Source organism: Schistocerca nitens, chromosome 8 (genome assembly GCF_023898315.1).
Source record: "Schistocerca nitens isolate TAMUIC-IGC-003100 chromosome 8, iqSchNite1.1, whole genome shotgun sequence".
NCBI lineage: Eukaryota > Metazoa > Arthropoda > Insecta > Orthoptera > Acrididae > Schistocerca > Schistocerca nitens.
Window position 1 is genome coordinate 131,499,101 of NC_064621.1, and position 25,300 is coordinate 131,524,400.

The 25,300-nt window shown below is 44.4% G+C and overlaps 1 protein-coding gene and 1 non-coding gene across 2 annotated transcripts in view; both read left to right on the forward strand.

Annotated features, from left to right (window-relative positions):
- Window positions 1–25,300, forward strand: part of LOC126198968 (semaphorin-2A-like) — a 747,394-nt gene that overhangs the window by 307,949 nt on the left and 414,145 nt on the right. The window lies entirely within an intron of this gene.
- Trnat-ugu (transfer RNA threonine (anticodon UGU)) lies at window positions 11,203–11,277 on the forward strand. The gene has a single exon. It is a non-coding gene; the product is annotated as a tRNA-Thr (tRNA).

The following is a 25,300-nucleotide window of genomic DNA, read 5'->3' on the forward strand; positions in this document are numbered from 1 at the left end:
GTGAGCGCCACAATCAGGACTGCATACGACCGAGGCACACAGGGCCAACACCCGGCATCATGGTGTGGGGAGCGATCTCCTACACTGGCCGTACACCACTGGTGATCGTCGAGGGGACACTGAATAGTGCACGGTACATCCAAACCGTCATCGAACCCATCGTTCTACCATTCCTAGACCGGCAAGGGAACTTGCTGTTCCAACAGGACAATGCACGTCCGCATGTATCCCGTGCCACCCAACGTGCTCTAGAAGGTTTAAGTCAACTACCCTGGCCAGTAAGATCTCCGGATCTGTCCCCCATTGAGCATGTTTGGGACTGGATGAAGTGTCGTCTCACGCGGTCTGCACGTCCAGCACGAACGCTGGTCCAACTGAGGCGCCAGGTGGAAATGGCATGGCAAGCCGTTCCACAGGACTACATCCAGCATCTCTACGATCGTCTCCATGGGAAAATAGCAGCCTGCATTGCTGCGAAAGGTGGATATACACTGTACTAGTGCCGACATTGTGCATGCTCTGTTGCCTGTGTCTATGTGCCTGTGGTTCTGTCAGTGTGATCATGTGATGTATCTGACTCCAGGAATGTGTCAATAAAGTTTCCCCTTCCTGGGACAATGAATTCACGGTGTTCTTATTTCAATTTCCAGGAGTGTATTTTATTTATGCGACATGGAAGGCTGCTACCGAATGATAGGAGTCGTTTATTTCCTTATCATATGACATTTTGGCACATTAAAAGAGCATGTACATAAGTAATAACAGAATTTAGTGAATAACGCATACATAATATAAAACGTTACAAATGAACACCTTGGGTACAACTAGGGTATCTATCGACTTTGGGGTCACCTATAGAAAGTCTTCTTGTCTGCCATTGTATGATCGTTTGAGGCGTTCTTCTGAGGTGTATCTGATGGTTTTGCTTTCCTACAGTCATAAAGTAGGGTTAGCTGATCACGTTATTTCTGTAAAAAGCATGAAGGTCTCCCATGTTGTGTTCTAATTCTGTTCACACTGAACATATTTTGCTCGGTAGATCAAATCTCGTTAATGTCTGAACGAAACACAGAATATTATTATTTTGTTGTCCAGTTCATTCATGAGTCTTTGCGTTGGCAAAGTTGAGCTTATCTTCCACATAATACTTGCCGTTCTTTTGATGACCGTCTAGAGCGGAATCAGTTATTGTTACTGTAATCGACATCTTGATGGATTGGAAGCTATGTCTACTGCCCACCATCCTTTGGTACTTGTTCGTGAAAGAATTAATGCGTAGTTGACGGGGTGCACTGTGGCTTAGTACTGGTAGCCATTGCTTAGTAGAATCACTTGATAGAACAGCAATCATTCTGATGCTGTTATTTAGCTGGACGTATATTTTTAGTGCATGTTGGGTCGCTACCAAAGTGGGGCAAAATATTCAGCGGTTGAGAAGATAAGAGCGAAGTGTGACTACCAATGTTTCCCATGTTGTACAGCGTAGGTGGATGATGACGTTTTTGTACGCTTTGGAGTTTGTATAAATAAAGAAAGAAGCATTGAGAGATACACCGCACCTCCGGATCGGTCTACTCTTTAAAAATTGTGGCACGGCAATAACACAGTATTTATGACTGTTGTTGCTGAAAACAATGGTAATGCCGAGTGAAGTGTCGGTGGTTGAGCGTCTGGGCTTATACACGTGCGGAGCGGTTTTCAGGCTCCCGTACACTTATGTTGTTGTAAGTTTTCATGATCTTCTTCCTTTATTCGGGGTGAATTCCGGGATTCTTCGCTGGAAAATATCATGGCTGATTTGTTGTTTTGTCTTTATCCAGACAGATTTGGTACTCTGCCCCAAAAATGCCATTAATATCAACCGCAAACAGATTTTATGTGACCCTTCACTAGTATAAAATGGGGCTCATAGACTCAGCGACATTATGTCAAAGTAAACTGTTCTGTATCGATGTGAGTACTGTTTCGTTTTCTGCGGCGATCCCAGTTGTATGCTCCAGTAAGAACACATTTTGTCTTCCCGGAGCATACCTTGGCCATCAATTTCTAGCTTGGCAGTTCACTAGGCATTTCACCGATCGAAGATGTACAAAGGTGATCATTTGCTACTTCACACTGTTTTTGTACTATGATGAGCGGAAATATGTACACCATCTACTTAATAGCGCTCTAGTCCACATTTGGAACGCAACGCATCAGTGGTTTTATGTGAGATTGATCTGACAAGAGTTTGAAAAATTTCTGGAAGTATATGGCACCAGGTGTATACTCACAGGTCATGTAATTCCCGCAAATCACGGGCGGGTGGTTAGTGAGTATATAGCTGGCAGTCGATAGCGCCTAAGACGGGATCCATCGAGTTCAGGACAGGTGAACTTGCTGGCCAAGACATCAGCATGCGTTCGCTATCATGCTTCTGAAACTATTGTACAAGGATTCTGGTCTTGTGACACCGACTGTTGTCCTTCCGGAAGATACAATGCCCGTTGGTGAGACATCAAGAATGATTCGATGCAGGTGATCCACAATAATATTCACGTAGTCCACAGCGGTCACGGAGCCTTCGGTTACTGCCGCAACTGCCGTGGAAGCTGAGGTAGATGTCCAGTTGTAACAGGACATCCTCCTCTATCATTACTTTTCCTCAGCAGTACTTATCGATACCAGTATTATTATTGGAATTTTGGATAGGCCAATATTATCTCATTTGCCTTCTTGAAAACTTTCATACAATTTTATACAGAGTACGTTATATTTCAAGCTAAAATTTGTGAAAAGAAATTACTTTATAAAATATTTTAGTTTCGATGTTATAATCGATAAGTACTAGTTTTGAATGTACAATTAAAATTATTTTCTTCAGAAACATTTGAAATTACGAATTACTTACACGCTTAAAATTTCCATTATTAATTACTCAATTCTGTTCTGTTTACAGTGTTTATTTCCGGATTCATTTATGAAATAATAATCGAAATTAATAATGTAACGGAAACTAGTAGGAATTCATTTGTTTAGAAAAATTGTAAACCCTTTGAAATATTGTTATTTCTGCAGTGTGTGAAAGTCGTAAGCTTACCTCTGATGTGATCGGAAGTATTTTTGTATAACAGGTGCGAAAGATGTAATTTCGGCATTGTTAATGTGAAAAATCTAAATGCTAAATGATATACTAAAATGTGAGAAAATCAGTGGAAACATCTTTACGTAAAAAATTCTGCAACGACAATCATCCAATTTATTTAGTTCAAACAAACCGTGAGGGCCTGATGTTAGATTTTCAGCTTCAATAATCACACCCCTAGGCAAGATGAACCGGAGCAATCTCAACATGACAAGCCAAGTAAACCTGAAAGTTTATTGCAACCTTTGCTCCTCTCAAATCTTCATAAAATACAGGGCGAGTCAAAAGTCTTGGACACCTTCGTAAGTTGGAAGATTAAAGGGAAAGTTGAAATGTGATGATGGGAACATAGGTTTGATGTGGGGCCGCAACTTTTGGAGTGAATGCCATGCATGACCTACATCATGAAATTCGCCATTTTGGATTCAAGTCATTTTTTTTAATGCGATGGGGGCTGTATGACACATCAAATAACATTCGATTGAGCTCTGGAATTTAGTGGTGTAATTTGTTTTTGTCTATCTTGTACAGTTTAGAAGTTATTAATGTTCAAAGTTGGGAAATTACCTTCATACCGACTGCTACAACACATGTTCTACGTGTTGTCCATCCCGTGCAATGCACAACTGAAGTCGCCGCAACCACTCTGACTGCACAGGGAGGAGAGTGTCTCCTACACTATCTGTCCCCATGGATAAAAATCAAGGGGCGTTAAGTCAGGGGATCTGTGCGGTCACTCCACCGGACCACGGCGACCAATCCACTTCCCTGGCAGTCTTTCCTTCAACCATTCGCGGACACCAATGCCATAGTGTGGAGGGGTGCCATCGTGCTGAAAATAAGATGGGAAAATGCCGTCAGCGTTCAGTGTGGAAGGGAACACAAGGTCCTGCAGCAGCGTCAGATTCTGTGGTGCAGTTAAGGTGTTGTAAATGAAAAATGACCCAATGATGCGGGTGTTCCATATCCCACACCACACCATCACCTTCGCTGGACTATGTTCTCGAATTGGGACAACCCAGTTCGGATTTGCGTCACTCCAGTATCGACAATTACGTCGATTAACCTCCACGTTCAAAGTGAAATACTCCTCGTCGGTGAACAGTATGCCCTTGGCAAAGAAGGATCCAGTTCGTGCCGGCCGGAGTGGCCTAGCAGTTCTAGACGCTACAGTCTGGAACATCGCGACCGCTACGGTCGCAGGTTCGAATCCTGCCTCAGGCATGGATGTGTGTGATGTTCTTAGGTAGTTAGGTTTAAGAAGTTCTAAATTCTAGGAGACTGATGACCTCAGTAGTTAAGTCCCATAGTGCTCAGAGCCATTTGAACCATTTTTTTATCCAGTTCATGTTGTTCAGTAGCCCACAGGCAGAACTCCAACCGGCGATCAGGGTCATCCTCGTTAAGTCGATGTTGCATCTGCAGCTTGTAAGGATGCCACTTATTGGTGGGCAGTATCCAGACAACGGAGGTTTGGCGGCTTATTCCACATGCTAGGGCCACACGACGGCTACTTCGTTTAGGACTTTTCACAAACGACGCAACAACGGCAGTTAAAGTTTCCTCATTGGTGGCAGTCCTTGGTCGCCTACTACGTGCCCTATCGTGAACAGAGGCCGTCTCACGGAATTTGGTGATCACATGAGCCACTGTACTCTGCAATACCGGTTCTGTCTGGGTGCCGTCTTTTGTAGTCAGCTGCTATTGCTCGGTAGCTGCGTTCCCCTGATATAAGGATGATTTCGATCTTCTGTTCGCGTGTCAGACCCATTTTAGATCACCTGGAACAAAGAGAGACATGAGTCGATATCAAGGTGACTTTGAACATTAATAACTTCAAAACTTTACACGATAGACAAAAACAAATTACACCACTCAATTCCAGAGCTCAAGCGAGTGTTATTTGATGTGTCATACACCCCCCTTCCCAATTAAAAAAAAAAGACTTGAATCCAAAATGGTGGATTTCAAGATGGCGGCCATGAATGACATTCACTCCAAAAGTTGCGGCCCCACGTCAAATCTATGTTCCCATCATCACATTTCAATTTTCCCTTTAATACTCCAACTTATGAAGGTTTCCAAGGACTTTTGACTCATCCATGTACTTTTCTTGTTAATTACTGTGAGTGGACACTGTTTAATGTGGACAATAGATGGAAGAAGGAAGGATGATGCTGCCTCCACCAGCTAGCGTCAGTGGCGGGGTGCATGTTTCTAGCAGTTCTCCTCCTGGGTAACAGTGTACCCGGTCATGACCGGCGACCAGACTGAACGTGGTTAAACCGACGAGGCGTTTCCATTATCCAGGATCCAATCTCGATGAGACCATAGCTACTGCGGTCGTAGTTCGCGAAGTCGTGTATCATCAGAGGTCGTCTGCAGCGGATCTCCATGTTCGAGCATGCGCGCTATTTGGTGTGCTCCGAGACACTTGCATTTGCACCGGCATTGTCTCTGTCATCAGATAGGTCGTAGATCGCCACCTATCCTGCGTTACAGAGTTGGCCGACTGTCGACCTCCGCATACCGTCATGGGGCGTGCATGTCCAACACCTTGTCGCGTGCACGTGGTTTCACCGTACTGTCATCGCTTTCCGTAGGTGCTCGCGAAAAGCCGACTATCTTCACTGTTTACGACTTGCTCGCTGCCGGGCACAATTTTCCCCTTGGCAAAGTCGCTTATTTCAGCAGCGGATTTCCCCATTTGCGGCCTATTCTCGCTAGTATGAGTCACCTATCGACTCTGGTTCGCTTATACACTTCGCTTAGTCAGGTGCCTCGCTAGTAAGAGTCACCATCCGACTCTGGATCGCTTATATGCTTCGCTTACCACATTACCGAGCGAGGTGGCACAGTGGATAGCACACTGGACTCGCATGCGGGAGGATGACGGTTCAAACCCGCGTCCGGCTATCCTACTTTAGGTTTTCCATGATTTCCATAAATCACGTCAGGAAAATGCCGGGATGTTTCGTCTGAAAGGGCACGGCCGACTTCCTTTCCCGTCCTTCCCTAATCTGATGAGACGGATGACCTCGCTGTTTGGTCCCCTCCCACAAACCAGCCAACCAATCTTACCGCATCACGTGTCCGTGGCACCTACATGAAGCACTAAGTCTCATGGTGTTCAGTGGTCATAAATTTTTATCAGAATTAACTCAAACAGGCCGATTGTCTTAGCCCCAGGAATACATCCAGTGTCGCTTTTAATGTTCTGGACATATAAAGTTTTATTTTATTTTTTTATTGTTCTTTGTGGTTAGAGGAATAATTGTACTTACCTGACAGTTGAATGTCCTATTCAGCCGCTTGTGTGTACCAGAATTTTACAGAGATGACGCACATTTTACACTTTCCCGTCATTATTACTGCATCAAATTTTTGCAGATTGTAACGATGAGTATTTAGCGTTCCTGTTACGCTAGAAAAGCTGTCAAAAACGGGAAGTGGAACTTTTGTAGAGTACCTGTCTACCAGGCAGTAATGTTTGTGACGCGATACAAACATGTGCCTTGCGAGTTGTGTCACGGAAGAATGTGAGAACTCGCGTTGTTAAAAACGCTCTGTCGAAGTGTTTTAGCTCTCACCCCGTGAGACGTTTCACTAAAATCCAAACACTCAGTGACGGTAAACGAGCGGTGTACAACACACGTTTCCCTGTACTTCGTCGGTAGCCAGCAATGGCGAAGTTGTAGCGCAGTCTCAGAACCAAGAATACGCAGAAACGTTATCACCAGTGCAGACGTATGCGGACGCGATTAGGTGGTATTTTAAAAGCAACCGCTATGCTGTGTCGTCTGAACAAGACATAGCCAGGGCAAAAGCACTACAGGCGCAAAGATGCGAGCTGGTGCCAGTGCCATAGAGATTCACCAGTTGCGCGAGTTCCATCAGCGCCACGGGCGGCGCTGAGGATGAAGATAACGACTTCGCCTCGGCCAATTGCCGGCCAAGTGCAATCAACGAATGACAGGACGACAACGGACAGAAGCCTAATCGGAAGATATGATTTCTCGCCCACTTGCTTATAGATCATCATCCAAGGCTGACTTAGACAGTGAACGTCGTTTAGTGAACTCTTAGAAGTGAACAGACAGTTGATGTAAATTGGTTCAAATGGGTCTGAGCACTATGAGACTTAACTTCTGAGGTCATCAGTCCCATAGACCTTGAACTACTTAAGCCTAACTAACCCAAGGACATCACACACATCCATGCCCAAGGCAGGATTCGAACCTTCTTAAGTAATAGAACCCAGTACGTTGTCCTCGATGGTGAGAGTTCATCGGAGGTGAGGGTATCATCTGGAGTGCCCCAGGGAAGTGTGGTAGGTCCGCTGTTGTTTTCTATCTACATAAATGATCTTTTGGATAGGGTGGATAGCAATGTGCGGCTGTTTGCTGATGATGCTGTGGTGTACGGGAAGGTGTCGTCGTTGAGTGACTGTAGGAGGATACAAGATGACTTGGACAGCATTTGTAACTGGTGTAAGGAATGGCAGCTAACTCTAAATATAGATAAATGTAAATTAATGCAGATGAATAGGAAAAAGAATCCCGTAATGTTAGAATACTCCATTAGTAGTGTAGCGCTTGACAGTCACGTCGATTAAATATTTGGGCGTAACATTGCAGAGCGATATGAAGTGGGACAAGCATGTAATGGTAGTTGTGGCAAGGCGGATAGTCGTCTTCGGTTCATTGGCAGAATTTTGTGAAGATGTGGTTCAGCTGTAAAGGAGACCGCTTATAAAACACTAATACGACCTATTCTTGAATACTGCTCGAGCGTTTGGGATCCCTGTCAGATCGGATTGAGGGAGGACATAGGAGCAATTCAGATGCGGGCTGCTAGATTTGCTACTGGTATGATTATCACGCTAGTGTTACGGAAATGCTTCAGGAATTCGGGTGGCAGTCTCTGGAGGAAAGGAGGCGTTCTTTTCGTGAATCGCTACTGAGGAAATGTAGAGAACCAGCATTTGAGGCTGACTGCAGTACAATTTTACTGCCGCCAACTTATATTTCGCGGAAAGACCACAAAGATCGATAAGAGAGATTATGGCTCGTACACAGGCATATAAGCAGGCATTTTCCCCTCGTTCTGTTTGGGAGTGGAACAGGGAGAGAAGATGCTAGTTGTGGTACGAGGTACCCTCCGCCACGCACCGTATGGTGGATTGCGGAGTATGTATGTAGATGTAGATGTAGAACCTGCGACCGTAGCGGTCACGCGGTCTCAGGCTGTAGCGCCTAGAACTGCTCGGCCACCTCAGCCGGCGATGTAAATTGCTTTTGCTGTGTACTGTGAAGTTTACCTGCGATTATTTGCACGTAGCCATTGAGGGCCTTCTTTGTGTTATATTACAAGCAGTGTTGCAGACTTCATTATTCAACAAGTGACAAAGATAAGTAAATCTTTTAACTCATTTGTGTGCCTTTGTTACTAATTTGTTGGAGTTTTGTAGAACCTTCGTTCTCCTATCCTGTTACCTGACCCTGAAGCGTAGCTGCTTAATAGTGGCAGGGAGAAATTGTTTTAGCGGTGAACTGCACCAGAAGCCGTTTCACGAACTCAAGAAGTCGCCCTACCGTAATAACAGTGGCAGCTCGGCTTCCACAACAGTAACGACGAGGCCGTAACAAAACAGTAATAGTTGGTTATATATGATTTATACCTATATTTGCAACATCAGTCTCAGTTCTCTCGTAGCTGCCGGATAGCTGTGCGAATTAAGGCTGCACTTGCGGGACGGGGAGGTGCGCCGGCCATCTCGGATCCACCCGCTGGATAAACTATAAGCGTCGGCTTATCGGCCCGCTTAGAAATGGTTTTTAGGCGGTTTCCCACATCCGACTAGAAGAATACGGCACTAATATCCATTTCTTTCACCCCCCCCCCCCCCCTCCCTCTGTTACAAGCAGGAACCTTTTGCTCACTTTCAAGTGAATAGCACTACTAGACGCATGCAGTGGGGTACGTACGCGTATTATGTCCCAGTGGGCATCCGGCCATTCCTTAAGTTAACCATGCCAGATACGGTAATAACCACGCCGACTGCGCGGCGGTACAGAACAAAGGGACAAGAAAAGAAGAAATCTCGGTTTTGTAGTGCCACTTCTAGGCGCTACAGTCTGGAACCGTGCGACCGCTACGGTCGCAGGTTCGAATCCTGCCTCGGGCATGGATGTGTGTGATGCCCTTAGGTTAGTTAGGTTTAAGTAGTTCTAAGTCTAGGGGACTGATGACCTCAGATGTTAAGACCCGTAGTACTTAGAGCCATTGAACCATTGAACCATTGGACCATAAATCTGCGCGCCTCTAATGGGCCAAGCAACACATAAACTATCCAATAAATACTGGGACACCTATAGTGTGGCTCTAAAAGTCACGATTTTGTCTCTTTGGAAATAATACAAGATTTAGAACACTCCCGCAGTCCAGTGGGGCGTTTAACATTCCTTGTTTGGTGAGATAGTTCAGGCTAGAGGTGCTTCACTAATATTTTGGGAATGTTTGTCGTTCCATAACTTCAGTTCACTCATTTAGGTTATGCTGAACATGAATCAACATTCCCGGTGTGATCCAGCTTTGTTCATAGGTCGCCACGTGTACGTTTCTGGATTGGCGAACACTCATTCGTCCTATCGCATCTCACGTAATTCTGTAAGTCACGCGTCCTGCATGAGGTAGAAAGAATAAGACTATTTGTAACAACAGATGAAACGTAGCACCTAACTCGGCCACAAAATTTTGTAGCTCTGTGGAATCTAATCAGCAAAGAACGGCTTTAGCTGCATGAGGCGTACCTGAAAAAACTTCTGGAATCTTTTCCTCGTAAAATAGAAACCATTATTATCTAGGTCATAGGCGTGTTACTCGGTATTAGCCTCACGTCTCCCGGGTGACAATTTTTTTCCTCCCGTGTCGTTAGTGACTGTATAACGCTAGGAGTCTTTGCTCATCTGTACACCGTTTCGTGTGAGTGCCTCTCCATCTTTTTAATAATTCAGAAATGCTGACACAGACAAATATTTTCGTTTCGTCGGTGCGGCTATGTATGTGTACATTTCATCAAAGTCCTTGTTGAAATTTTATATCATCTCCGTTATGAAGTAATGTCTATTGTGCGGGCCTCACTAACATAGAATATTCTCGACATGGATACCGTGTCGACTCATCAATGAATACGTTGCTTCCTGGTAGTTACGGAAATAACAACACCTGGTCTAACAATATTACTCAAGCCATTATTATAACACAGCCCGGTCGGAGACACTTTCTCTGAGTGCTTGTATCGAGTACGAGACCAGAACTGGCTGCGAGCGATCGATCTCCAACTCCGCAGTCGGATGCGTTGCGCAAGCGACATTACTAGTTGATGGTGTTTCGTGACCAGTCGAAACGACGGACAGGTGGACGCTATACTTGCCTATTTAGAGGGCTCGATGCGAAATTATCTCGTTTGGACGTAATCCAGCTTTAAATTACGTCCTCCATGAATAGACTCTTCCGGAAATATTTTCGAATGAAAATCACGGTTACGTTTCTTCATGTCGATTTTAGCAACTGTCTGCCGAGCGCGAGGTCACTCTTGCCTCAGCACAGCGTTTAAATTTCATTGAGTGGCTGTACCTCCCAATACGTCCGCCATGTTTGATGCGAAATGAACTGCCACGTTTTCTAGGGTAAAAGAAATCAGCTGGTATTCCACACCGACGGATTCTGACGTACAGTGATATTCGACACTCTGTCGTTATTCCAATCGCAGAACTATTTTCATATGTCAAGTAAACAAAAATTGTAGATGGTGTGTTATAATAGCTGATACCTTTTACCCCAGTTTAACTTGGCTCAAACGTGTCGGAGGTATACCCACTCTATGAAATTTAAACTCTTTGCCCAAGCATGATACGATGTTGCCGTGAGAGGCAAGAATTTAAGTTAAACGAACATGAAATGATAATTAAATTTCATTGGGGACGTTGAAAATGTAGTGGTGTGGACATGTTGGGAATGTGGACCTCACGGGGAGCGTGCAAGGGATAAGTCCCTGCAGACGCACTATCCTGTGTGCCCGCGGTGGCTCAGATGGATAGAGCGTCTGCCATGTAAGCAGGAGATCCCGGGTTCGAGTCCCGGTCGGGGCACACATTTTCAACGTCCCCAATGAAGTACATCAACGCCTGTATGCAGCTAGGGTGTCTATTTAATTATCATTTCATTTCTAGCAAAGCTGCATGGTCATCCACGGTAACTGTTCTTTCGGGAACAGATACTACCGTCATATATAGTTAAACGAACATTCTATTTTTTAATAATAGTGGGCAAAACGAAGTAAGTAAGTAAGCAGAACGCTGTTCAATCAAAAATGCAGTGTATTCTCACAAGCCAATTCGTCATTAACTCTTTACTTTGGTTATGATGTTCTGCGTCATGTGTGATATATATTAAATTCGTAATTTGTTCAGTCTTGATTTTTTCAGCTGGTTTGATGCAGCCTGCAATAGCTTCCCATTTTGTGCTGAACTATGCATCCCTACGTACCTACTTCATACAGAATCCTCTTTTACACATTTTGTTCATTGCGTAACCCTGTCATCTTCTCTCTCAGTGTATCCCTACGGACGCCAGAGCAAAGTATTTTGGAGTGCTTATTAAACACGAATTAAGTGCTATCAGCCAGTCTGTGATTTGCGATTCATTTTTTAGTGAAATGTTTAATGTTCTTCACGTCACGTTATTATACGCCGAAGAGCCAATGAAACTGGTACACCTGTCTAATATCGTGTAGGGCCCCCGCGAGCACGCGTAAGTGCCACAACACGACGTGGCATTGACTCGACTAATGTCTGAAGTAGTGCTGGAGGGAACTGACAGTATGAATCCTGCAGGGCTGTCCATAAATGCGTAAGAGTACGAGGGGGTGGAGATCTCTTCTAAATAGCACACGCCCCACACCATTACAGGCTCTGCACCAGCTTGAACAGTCCCCTGCCGGCATGCAGGGTCCATGGATTCATGAGGTTGTCTCCATACCCGTACACGTCCATCCGCTCGTTGAAACGAGACTCATCCCATCAGGCAGCAGGTTTCCAGTCATCAACAGTCCAATGTCGGTGTTGACGGCCCCAGGCGAGGCGTAAAGCTTTGTGTCGTGCAGTCGTCAATGGTACACGGGTGGGCCTTCAGCTCCGTAAGCACATATCGATGATGTTTCGCAGATTGGTTCGCACGCTCGCGCTTGTTGATGGCCCAGCATTGAAATCTGCAGCAGTTTGCGGAAGGGTTGCACCTCTGTGTCGCTGAACGATTCTCTTCAGTCGTCGTTGGCCCCTTTCTTACGGGATCTTTTTCCTGCCGCAGTGATGTCGGAGATTTGATGTTTTCCTGGATTCCTGATATTCACGGTACACTCTTGAAATGTTCGTACGGGAAAATCCGCACTTCATCGCCACCTACGAGGCACTGTGTTCTATCGCTCGAGCGACGTCTATAACAAAACGTTCTAACTCACTTAAATCTTGATAACCTGCTGTTGTAGCAGCAGTAACCGATCTAACAACTGCGCCAGACACTTGTAGTTTAATGTAGGCGTGCCGACCGCAGCGCCATATTCTGACTCTTTACATATCACTGTATTTGCATACGCATGCCTATTCCAGCTTCTTTGTCGCTTCGATGTACATAGAGAACGCGCTAAGATCTGCGTGTTGTGCGGAAGGAAATCATCCGTATGGTTTTCGAAGGAACCGCCCCGGCTTACGTTGTTCACGAAAGCAAGAGAAGACGTAAGTCTGGAGGTCCAAGCAATGATTTGAAGCCTGATTCTCCTTGGGACAGTGCCACGTGTCTCGGTAAATTACTTTAGGTTAACGAGATTATAGCAGCAATGGCATCAAACGAAGATTTAGAAACAACGAAAGTGCAGCTGCGGCGCTAGCTTGAAAAAATCCAAGCCAATTATAAAATTGGATATACTTACACCTGTATGAATGTATGTTCCACATCTCCTCATAAACCACTGGACCGATTTCCACCACATGTCGCGTACCGTGTGGAGGGAATCGCTGTGGAGATAAGAAACAGCTACCTATCAAAGGGCGGCCGCAGGGGTGAAGCAGTAGAATGGCTAACGCCGAACGAATTCGCAGAATTTATTCGTCCAGTATTTGAGAACTGGAGGACGTGGTGGCTTGAAACAAACATTACACATAATTTCAAACCTTTACACAACATTTTCTCTCTTCCAATCGCCACAAAATGATGAAAAGAAGAAACATTCGTCGCTTACTCATTTTTACTGTTCATGGAATAAAACTGCCGCATCAGGCATGACGTTTTCATTTATTGCTACTTTACTGCTGACGGTATTTATGACAAATTTGCAGAACGTGTTCACATATACCACTGGATGAACATTCGGAATTGTATCATTGTGCAATATCATGTGACACCATAAACAATGAGATGCGCGGAAAGCTGTCGCGTCATGCATGACATTTGAATTCATTACTTCTCTGGTACTATATTCACAACAAATTTCGCAAACAGTATCCGAATAGTTTCGAAATTATGAGACAGTCAGTCTTATTTGCATGCGTGTTCGAAGAGCGAACTGCTAATGTTTCTTTCTCCGAAGGACATTGCGTGGTTACTTCTATGACGCACCACTATCAGTTGGTCAAAATACGTAGTGCACGCACAGTGGAGCATCTCTACAAATCAACGTAGGCGACAGTGAAAACGAAAGCTATCCACAACCTGATAGCCTATTTGGGTGTTTATATTTTGATATTCACAATTACAGAACCACCTCCAATATATGACAAGTACTGTTGTTTACTCACACATCCTCAGTATCAGATATTCAAGTAATGCGCGCAAGTGTTTCACAAATCAGTATGGGGAGTTTCCCATGACGTCTCGAATAACCTTGGCTGGATTAATTATGTCTCGTACAATCATGGTAACACATACTAAGTACAAAAGCATGCAATATCAGGTACACCAGTACTAACTTAATAAGCTAAAGCTACATAAGGTCTGTAGATTAAAACTGAAGAAACTGCAAAAAGGTGGGAATTTAAGGAGATGGGACCTGGTTAAACTGAAAGAACCAGAGGTTGTACAGCGTTTCGGGGAGAGCATAAGGGAACAATTGACAGGAATGGGGGAAAGAAGTACAGTAGAAGAAGAATGGGTAGCTCTGAGGGATGAAGTAGTGAATGCAGCAGAGGATCAAGCAGGTAAAAAGACGAGGGCTAGTAGAACTCCTTGGGTAACAGAAGAAATATTGAACTTAATTGACGAAAAGAGAAAATATAAAAATGCAGTAAATGAAGCAGGCAAAAACGAATACAGACGTCTCAAAAATGAGATCGACAGGAAGTGCAAAATGGCTAAGCAGGGATGGCTGGAGGACAAATGTAAGGATGTAGAGGCTTATCTTGAATATAGATACTGCCTACAGGAAAATTAAAGAGATCTTTGGAGAAAAGAGAACCACTTGTATGAATATCAAGAGCTCAGATGGAAACCAAGTTCTAAGCAAAGAAGGGAAAGCAGAATGGGGGAAGGAGTATATAGAGGGTCTATACAAGGGCGATGTACTTGAGGACAATATTATGGAAATGGAAGAGGTGGTAAATGAAGATGAAATGGGAGATACGATACTGCGTGAAGAGTTTGACAGAGCACTTAAAGACCTGAATCGAAACAAGGCCCCGGGAGTAGACAACATTCCATTAGAACTACTGATGGCCTTGGGAGAGCCAGTCCTGACAAAACTCTACCATCTGGTCAGCAAGATGTATGACACAGGCGAAATATCCTCAGACTTCAAGAAGAATATAATAATTCCAATGCCAAAGAAAGCAAGTGTTGACAGATGTGAAAATTACCGAACTATTAGTTTAATAAGTCACAGCTGCAAAATACTAACGCGAATTCTTTACAGACGAATGGAAAAACTAGTAGGAGCCGATCTCGGGGAAGATCAGTTTGGATTCCGTAGAAATATTGGAACACGTGAGGCAATACTAACCTTACGACTTATCTTAGAAGAAAGATCAAGGAAAGGCAAACCTACGTTTCTAGCATTTGTAGACTTAGAGAAAGTTTTGACAATGTTGACTGGAATACTCTCTTTCAAATTCTAAAAGTGGCAGGGGTAAAATACAGGGAGCGAAAGGCTATTTACAATTTGTACAGAAACCAGATGGCAGTTACAAGAGTCGAGGGTCACGAGAGGGAAGCAGTGGTTGGGAAGGGAGTGAGACAGGGCTGTAGCCTCTCCCCGATGTTATTCAATCTGTATATTGAGCAAGCAGTAAAGGAAACAAAAGAAAAATTCGGAGTAGGTATTAAAATCCATGGAGCAGAAATAAAAATTTTGAGGTTCGCCGATGACACCGTAATTCTGTCAGAGACAGCAAAGTACCTAGAAGACCAACTCAACGGAATGGACAAGGTCTTGAAAGGACGATATAAGATGAACATCAACAAAAGCAAAACGAGGATAATGGAATGTAGTCGAATTAAGTCGGGTGATGCTGAGGGAATTAGATTAGGAAATGAGGCACTTAAAGTAGTAAAGGAATTTTGCTATTTGGGGAGCAAAATAACTGATGATGGTCGAAGTAGAGAAGATATAAAATGTAGAATGGCAATGGCAAGGAAAGCGTTTCTGAAGAAGAGGAATTTGTTAACATCGAGTATAGATTTAAGTGTCAGGAAGTCGTTTCTGAAAGTATTTGTGTGGAGTGTAGCCATGTATGGAAGTGAAACACGGACGATAAATAGTTTGGACAAGAAGAGAATAGAAGCTTTCGAAATGTGGTGCTACAGAAGAATTCTGAAGATTAGATGGGTAGATCACATAACTAATGACGAAGTATTGAATGGAATTGGGGGGAAGAGGAGTATGTGGCACAACTTGGTGGTGGTGGTTAGTGTGTAACGTCCCGTCGACAACGAGGTCATTAGAGACGGAGCGCAAGCTCGGGTTAGGGAAGGATTGGGAAGGAAATCGGCCGTGCCCTTTCACAGGAACCATCCCGGCATTTGCCTGAAACGATTTAGGGAAATCACGGAAAACCTAAATCAGGATGGCCGGAGACGGGATTGAACCGTCGTCCTCCCGAATGCGAGTCCAGTGTGCTAACCACTGCGCCACCTCGCTCGGTGGCACAACTCGAAAAAAAAAAAAGAAAAAAAAAAAAAAGAAGGGACCGGTTAGTATGAAATGTTGTGAGGCATCAAGGGATCACAAATTTAGCATTGGAGGGCAGCGTGGAGGGTAAAAATCGTAGAGGGAGACCAAGATATGAATACACTAAGCAGATTCAGAATGATGTGGGTTGCATTAACTACTGGGAGATGAAGAAGCTTGCCCAGGATAGGGTAGAATGGAGAGCTGCATCAAACCAGTCTCAGGACTGAAGACCACAACAACAACAACATAAGGTCTTGACTCTCTGTTGTGCAAGATCTAGGCAAAGTGAGAATTCCACCGCCACTAGTTTAACTGCTCTACACAGGGTCTTCAGAAAACAAGTTATACATGTCGTCCCCCGCTAAGACCATTGTGCAGTAACAGTGGCTCATTGTCAGAAGAAAGTGTATGTTCCGTATTTCCTACAGACAACGTTCTTCTGTGGTACCGACAACTGGTGTACCACAGTGTGAAAGTGTAAAGGGACAAAAACTGGAAACGTACTTCAAAGCTAAAGTGTGCGGGACAGTACGATTTTTGTGGCAAAAACGTCTAAATTTCACGGAGATTCGCCGTTAAACTTTGGCGGTATAGGGACAAATGTAATTTCACGTCCAGTCATAGTGAAAATGTGCCAACAGTTTGATCAAAGCTGCACGTTAGTGTGTGATGCTGATCCACCGTACAGTCCAGATCCTGCTGAATGTGATTCCCATCTATTCGGCAAGTTAAAATAACATCTATGGAAGACAGACTTGCCGGGGCTGAGGACGTCCACACAGCGCTTCTCAAATTACTCAAACCGAGCGAAGTTGCGCAATGTTCAACACAGTGGACACGCATTCGGGAGGACGACGGTTCAAATCCGCTTCAGGGCGTCCTGACTTGGGTTTCCCGTGATTTCCATAAATCCCTTCAGGCAATTACTTGGACGGTTCCTTTGAAAAGGCACCGTCGATTTCCTTCCACATCTTCGAAACATTCCGAGCTTTTGCTCCGTCTAAAATGGTCTCGACAGGAAGTTGAACTCTAATCTTTTTCTTCCGAATGGCTTCGTAACCAAGAAATGGATTGCTATGACCGGTAAACTGAATGATTGGTAGATCTTTGCTTACAGAGACTTTGTGACTATGTTGAAAATTAGGGTCATGTATCTTTGCCACTTTGAAATGTGTTGCTCCACTGTATAGATGTCACTTGGCCTGTCGTAATAATGTGAACTCACTTTTTGAAGACCTCTCTCGTGCAACACATTTAAAATCTTAATGTACGCTGCTGCCAGAAGCCTTTTAATACTGAATGGTCTGCTATGTCCTTGGCTCAAATACAGGGACATCTGTAGCTAGCTTTTATAGTTGACACACACGTATCATACATTTGAGGCCATATCCTTATACATATTCACAGTAGAAGCAACCCGTTCTTCCGAATCCGTAGATATGTTTTTTGTAGCGTCCGTGGTTAAATTTGAGACGTGTCGCCGGCACAGATTATCACCGTGGTATGGTTAGATTGTAATACCATTGGGACGCAAGAAAGTAGAAATACCTCAGTATCTGACAGCCCCCTAGAAGCGCTAAACTTATCTGTCACATTCGTTTATAACTGAATCTTTCAGAGTCGATATGTGTGTGAGAGAATCGTGCCAACCTACACATGATTTTCACGTTCTGCTGCTTATAACTAAGGTATATCAGTTGTCGAATAAATCTCTCTGTTTACTAGGCTCTTACGGCTTATTACTCGATGGATAATATTAATGGCTTGAAAGTACTGAAAATAAATATTATTGTTTGTTTCTGCCATGTGAAATATTGTCCATTGTGATAAGATAATGTAAGTTTCTTGCTAAAGTGTATTACAGTATGGTTATGATAACATAAATGTAACCACCTAGCGAGAGTTTCACCAACAATTAGACGAATTAAGGACACGAAATTCTCACTGGAGAGTAGGACATAGTGAAATTTATTGCATACCATGCTGGAAATGAAGAACGAAATGAGCAGCAGATAAGAGAACTGAACCCACAGCCAATCTGTAGTTTGTTCAAATGGCTCTGAGCACTATGGGACTTAACATCCATGGTCATCAGTCCCCTAGAACTTAGAACTACTTAAACCTAACTAACCTAAGGACAACACACAACACCCAGCCATCACGAGGCAGAGAAAATCCCTGACCCCGCCGGGAATCGAACCCGGGAACCCGGGCGTGGGAAGCGAGAACGCTACCGCACGACCACGAGATGCGGGCTGTAGTTTGTTATTTATCAACATTATAGATAACGTTCCTTCGGTATTTCTAAAATTACTGGGAGAAATAGCAACCAGACGACTATTAAAGTTGGTGTGTAGAGTGAAGACATTGCATCAGTCTTGCAGGTAAATATCATTCACAAAATGCCGAAGACAGCAAGGACAAGTGAATGGGAGAATTATTTTACAGTCAGCTTAAAAGCTCACACATTTAAGTTGCTAACAGCGATAATACATGTAAGAAAGCAAAATAAAATTGGTGACTTCTCAGTTAACCATCAGTACCGCTTTGAGAAAGGTAAAGGAAAGAGAGAGGCAGTGCTAATGTGGTGCTTGATACTGGAACCCCGATGTAAGAAAAATCAAAATGCCTTCATAGGATTTGACGACCTAAAAACAGCTTTCCATACTGCAAAACGATGCAAAATGTTCGAAATTCTCAGAAAAAGAAGTGTAAGCTGCAGAAAAAGGCAAATAATACGCAATATGTACGAGAAAGAAGAGAGAAAAATAAGAACGGAAGACCAAGAATGAGGAGATACTCGGATTGAAAAGGATATTAGACAGGTATACAGTCTTCCTCCTTTAACGTTCAGTACGTACATCGAAGAAGCTTTGACGGTTAGGAATAAGATAAAAATTCGGAAGAAGTACACCGCATTCTGAATAAAATGAACGGTATATTGATCACAGAATACGGACTGAGAGCAAACCGAAGAAAGACGAACATACGGCGGAGGTTCGAGTCCTCCCTCGGGCATGGGTGTGTGTGTTTGTCCTTAGGATAATTTAGGTTAAGTAGTGTGTAAGCTTAGGGACTGATGACCTTAGCAGTTAAGTCCGATAAGATTTCACAAACATTTGAACAACAAAGACGAACGTAATGAGGAGTGCCAGAAACGATGTTAGTGTGAAACTTACCAAGAAAATTGGGACCACAAAGTAGACGCAGTGAAAGAATTTTAGTTACTTGGGAGCAAAGCAACGTATTCGGTATGGAGCAAGGAGAGCGTAAAAAGCCTAGTTGCACAGGCAAAGAGGGCTTTCCTGGCCAAAACAATTCTGCTAGTAACAAACACTTGTCTTAATCTGAGGAAGAAATTTCTGAAAATGCAAGTTTGGAGCACAGCGTTACATGGAAATGAAATAGGGACTGTGGGATAATCGGAACAGAAGAAAATCGAAGCGTAATTAATAATATAAGTAATGAGGAAGTTCTCGGTAGAGTCTCATAGAAATACCTGGGTGTAACACTTTGTAGGGATATGAAATGGAATGCTCACATAGGCCCAACTGTGGCTAAAGCAGGTGACAGATTTCAGTTCATTGGTAGAATACTGGGGAAATGCAATCAGCCATCAAAGAAGATTGCTTACAAATCACTCGTGCGACCCATTCTAGAAAATTGCTGAAGTACGTGGGATCCGTACCCAATAGGACGAATAGGGGATATTGAACGTATACAGAGAAGCGACGCACAAATGGTCACAGGTTTGTTTGACCAATGGGAAAGTGTTAACAGAGATGCTGAAGAAACTGAACTCTCAGACTCTTGAAGACAGACGTAAATTCTCCTGAGAAAGTCTACTAGCAAAGTTTGAGGCACCGGCATTAAATGATGATTCTACGAATATATTACAACTCCGTACGTATCGCTCACACAGTGATCGTGAGGATAAGATTAGAATAACTACAGCACGCACAGAGGCGTTCAAATAATCATTCTTTCCGTGCTCCATATGTGAATGGAACGGGAAGAAACCCCAGTAACTGATACAGTCGGACGTACCCTTTGCCATGCAATTCACTTTGGTTTGCAGAGTGTAGATGTACTTGTAGATGAATCGGCGAAAAAAGGAGCTTCTGGAAAAGACAAAAAGGAGGGATGGGATTATAGGCCACTTGTTAAGAAATCTGACAGTAAATATCTTCAACTTTTTACTAACTTAATTAATGGCAGTCATATCCACGTTAGTATCACGAGAGGGTAACGTAACCTTGCCACAATCTACTGGATACAAAGTTTTGGTTCAGACTAGCCGGATCAGGTTGAATTGATCTTACTCAATGACGTTTAAAGGTGACCTTGAAGCGTCGCTCGCCAAATCACATCATAATTTAACCATTTCCCGTCATCCTCCCATAATTTAGACTAGTTCTTTAAGTACGTATTGACCTATGTCGGTCAATTAATTCAAGTGTGGATCACCTCCATGAAGGCAAATTGAGTACCCTATTGCCGCCACATTATCCCCTACTATAATGTTTTCTGCAACTCATAACCATCAGTTCACCAAGAAGCTCAATCAGGCACGTGCATTAGTTTTTGACTTGATTCTAGACCATTTCAGGTCAAATATACTAATCTTGAATAATGACCATCTATTTTATATGGCCCGTACTGCCGGATGTTACAGATTAGATATAGACTTGTTCATAAATTCAATCATGACTATTTGTGTGCTAAGTCAATAGGATGTTCATGCGTTGTAACCATAGCTAAGCAAGTGGTTAACAATTAAAACTTTCTAGACCTAGTCGTAATAATGGCGATGTTGGCTTTATATTATCATTCCCACTCCTAAGTTCTTTTTCGGTGATACAACTTCGTGCTTAAGCACAAAAAAATTTCCTGTATAGGCCATACCTTGTAAGCACATGATGTCTTCCTCATATCACGAAAATGAATACTTCATAAATGTTAAGACAGTCGCTCTAAATACGTTCTGCACAGATTAACATATACGCCCTTTTCCTATACCTTTTATTTCACTTTACTAGTCAATTCAACGTCAGGAGTTCCGTCTTGTCCCAACAAGCAACTATCATACAGTTTATGCGCAGGAGCAAGGTATTGCGTCCGCCTAGACGGGCTTCATGACGCTACGGTCAGTTTTAGTACAGCACTAGTGGATGCCACATCGCGGTCGCCAAGTGGTGCCGAGGCAGTGCCAGATAAGTTTTATAGTCTGACGATGATTTATGGATTAGTATTTTTAGCTTGACGATGTCCACTATGGACAAACGGTAGTTACTGTTATTCTGAAGAAGGTTGGGTTATCCCGACTGAAACCTAGGTAAATTCTAGGTGTGGTGTCACTGCCAGACACCACACTTGCTAGGTGGTAGCTTAAATCGGCCGCGGTCCATTAGTACATGTCGGACCCGCGTGTCGCCACTGTGTGATCGCAGACCGAGCGCCACCACACGGCAGGTCTCGAGAGACGTACGAGAACTCGCCCCAGTTGTACGACGACGTTGCTAGCGCCTATACGGACGAAGCCTTTGCTCTCATTTGCCGAGAGACAGAATAGCCTTCAGCTAAGTTAATGGCTACGACTTAGCAAGGCGCCATTAGCCTTACATAGTTTGATAGTTATCGTATGAAATGTCTCATCAAGAATGCTGTATTCACAACAAGGATAAATAAAAGTTAAGTATTAGAGGAGCTGCATACTTTTCTTATTAGAATTCACTACTTATCCAGTTCCAGAATTCACGCCCGTCTGCGTTAGATAGCGTGCATTTCGGCCTCCTCTATCTACAAGGTGTTGGCACATTCACCAACACATCACTAGGTAAATGGTGAAACTGACGCTGTTAATTATTAATATTAAAATTAAAATATGATAGTAAGTTTCATTGTATTACAGCAAGTTGTAGATGGCAAAAAGTGTAGGAGAAGACATGGATTGGAATATATCCTACAAGTAAATGAGGACGTAGGGTGAAAGTGCTGCGCTGTGATGAAGAGTTTGGCACAGAAGAGGAGGCGGCCCACATCACGTCAAAGGACAAATGACACAAAAACACAAAAAATTAAAAATTACCTATTTGGCAACAGTGCCACACCGCGAGGAGCGCGTTACTCTTGAGAAAATGCCAGGTTGAGGACTACACACGTTCCGCTGCCTACCTTCTACACTAATGGCCATTAAAATTGCTACACCACGAAGATGACGTCCTACAGACGCGAAATTTAACCGACAGGAAGAAGATGCTGTGATATGCAAATGATTAGCTTTTCAGAGCATTCACACAAGGTTGGCGCCGGTAGCGACACCTACAACGTGCTGACATGAGGAAAGTTTCCAACCGATTTCTCATACACAAACAGCAGTTGACCGACGTTGCCTGGTGAAACGTTGTTGTGATGCCTCGTGTAAGGAGGAGAATGGGTACCATCGCGTTTCCGTCTTTGATAAAGGTCGGATTGTAGCCTATCGCGATTCCGGTTTGTCGTATCGCGACATTGCTGCTCGCGTCGGTCGAGATCCAATGACTGTTAGCAGAATATGGATTCGCTGGGTTCAGGAGGGTGCTGGATCCCAACGGCCACCTATCGCTAGCGGTCGATATGACAGGCAAAGTATCCGCATGGCTTTAACGGATCGTGCAGCCACTCGATCCCTGAGTCAATAGATGGGGACGTTTGCAAGACAACAACCATCAGCACAAACAGTTCGACGACGTTTATAGCAGCATGGACTATCAGCTCGGAGACCATGGCTGCGGTTACCCTTGACGCTGCATCACAGACAGGAGCGCCTGCAATGGTGTACTCAACGACGAACCTGGGTGCAGGAATGGCAAAACATTTTTTCGGATGAATCCAGGTTCTGTTTACAGCATCATGATGGTCGCATGCGTGTTTGGCGACATCGCGGTCAACGCATACTGGAAGCATGTATTCGTCATCGCCATACTGGCGTATCACCCAGCGTGATGGTATGGGGTGCCATTGGTTACACGTCTCGATCACCTCTTGATCCCATTGACGGCACTTTGAACAGTAGACGTTACATTTCAGATGTGTTACGACCCGTGGCTCTACCCTTCATTCGATCCCTGCGAAACCCTACATTTCAGCAGGATAATGCACGACCGCATGTTGCAGGTCCTGTACGGGTGTTTCTGGATACAGAAAATGTTCGACTGCTGCCCTGGCCAGCAAATTCTCCAGATCTATCACCAACGGAAAACGTCTGGTCAATGGTGGCCGAGCAACTGGCTCGTCACAATACGCCAGTCACTACTCTCGATGAACTGTAGTATCGTGTTGAAGCTGCATGGTCAGCTGTACCTGTACACGCCATCCAAGCTCTGTTTGACTCAATGCCCAGGCGTATCGAGGCCGTTATTACGGCCAGAGGTGATTGTTCTGATTTCTCAGGATCTATGCCCCCGAATTACGTGAAAGTGTAATCACATGTCAGTTCTAGTATAATATATTTGTCCATCATCTGCCTTTCTTCTTGGTGTAGCAATTTCAATGGCCAGTAGTGTACCTTGAGCGGCGGGTGCGCGGAACGGAGCGCTCGTTCGTGCGCAGCGGGCGCCTCCCGCGGGCATCGACTGCGTCACGTGGCGGCGCGCGGCCGCCGTGGCGGCGCCACCGGTCGCGTGCCGGCGGCCGCTCACGCGAGCCCCGACCCACTGGGCAGCTAACCGCCGCTCTGCGCCGCACGGAGTTCGTGACCGGGCCGCCGGCCGTCGAGTGTGCGCTCTGCGCCACTCCCACCCGTCCCCACTGTTCCGTACTTAGCGACGAGCTCTGCCCGAGCAACACAGAGCGCCCCCCTACGAAACACGTATTCGAACCATCCTAGAATATTGCTCGTGTGTGTGGCCCGATATCAAATAGGACTAACTGTGGATATTGAGCGTATACAAAGCAGGGCAGCACGCTCGGTTACCTGTTTCTGTCACCCGTGGTCACCTACGGGAAGATACTGAAAAAACTGAACAGGTAAACACTTGAAGATAGACGTATGCTACCTGGTGTCTGATGACCGCCTGTGCGGCGCAGTAGATGCCCCGCAGCTAGTGCTCCGTTGCCCGGTGAACAGATGCCGTGTAGCCCGTCTACTGCTGCGAAGCAAAGTGTCTACATTTAAAATATAAGCAAATAAAATTTGTACTCACCCATATCACGCAAAGAGATGCTGGAACTGCCCGCTATTATTTTCTACACACTCTTGACATTAATAACACGATGTAATTCTCTCTCTCTGAGATACCGAATTAATTGATTCACGGATATTATCCTGGGGAACGGCCTTGCAACAGTGGATACACCGGTTCCCGTGAAATCACCGAAGTTAAGCGCTTTTGAGCGTGGCCGGCACTTGGATAGGTGACCATCCAGTCGTCATGCGCTGTTGCCATTTTTCGGGGTGCACTCAGCCTCGTGATGCCAGTTGAGGAGCTTCTCGACCGAATAGTAGCGGCTTCCGTCAAGAATACCATCTTAACGACTGGGAGGGCGGTGTGCTGACCCCACACTCCTCCTATCCATATCCTCCACTGACGATGACACGGCGGTCGGATGGTCCCGGTAGGCCACTCGTGGCCTGAAGACGGAGTGCTTTTTTTTTTACGGATATTATCCTTCAGTTCCTCTATTTTCTGAGGATTTGTTGTGTACACTTTGTCCGTCAGGACATCTAGCGGGCCTGAAATTATTACTAATCACTCTTTCATCAAACACATCGAGAATTGCGTGCAAAGAAACATTGGCCGTATGAACTCTTGACGAATCCTGTTGAAAATCATTCAGTTCATTATAAAACGATCGCAAAATGTTTTGCACATATCTTTCCCTTGTCACTGTGTCATACAAAAATTGGTCCTATTATTCTGTCACCACTAACTGCGCACCGCACACCTATTTCCTGATCATGAAAGGGTTCCTCATTA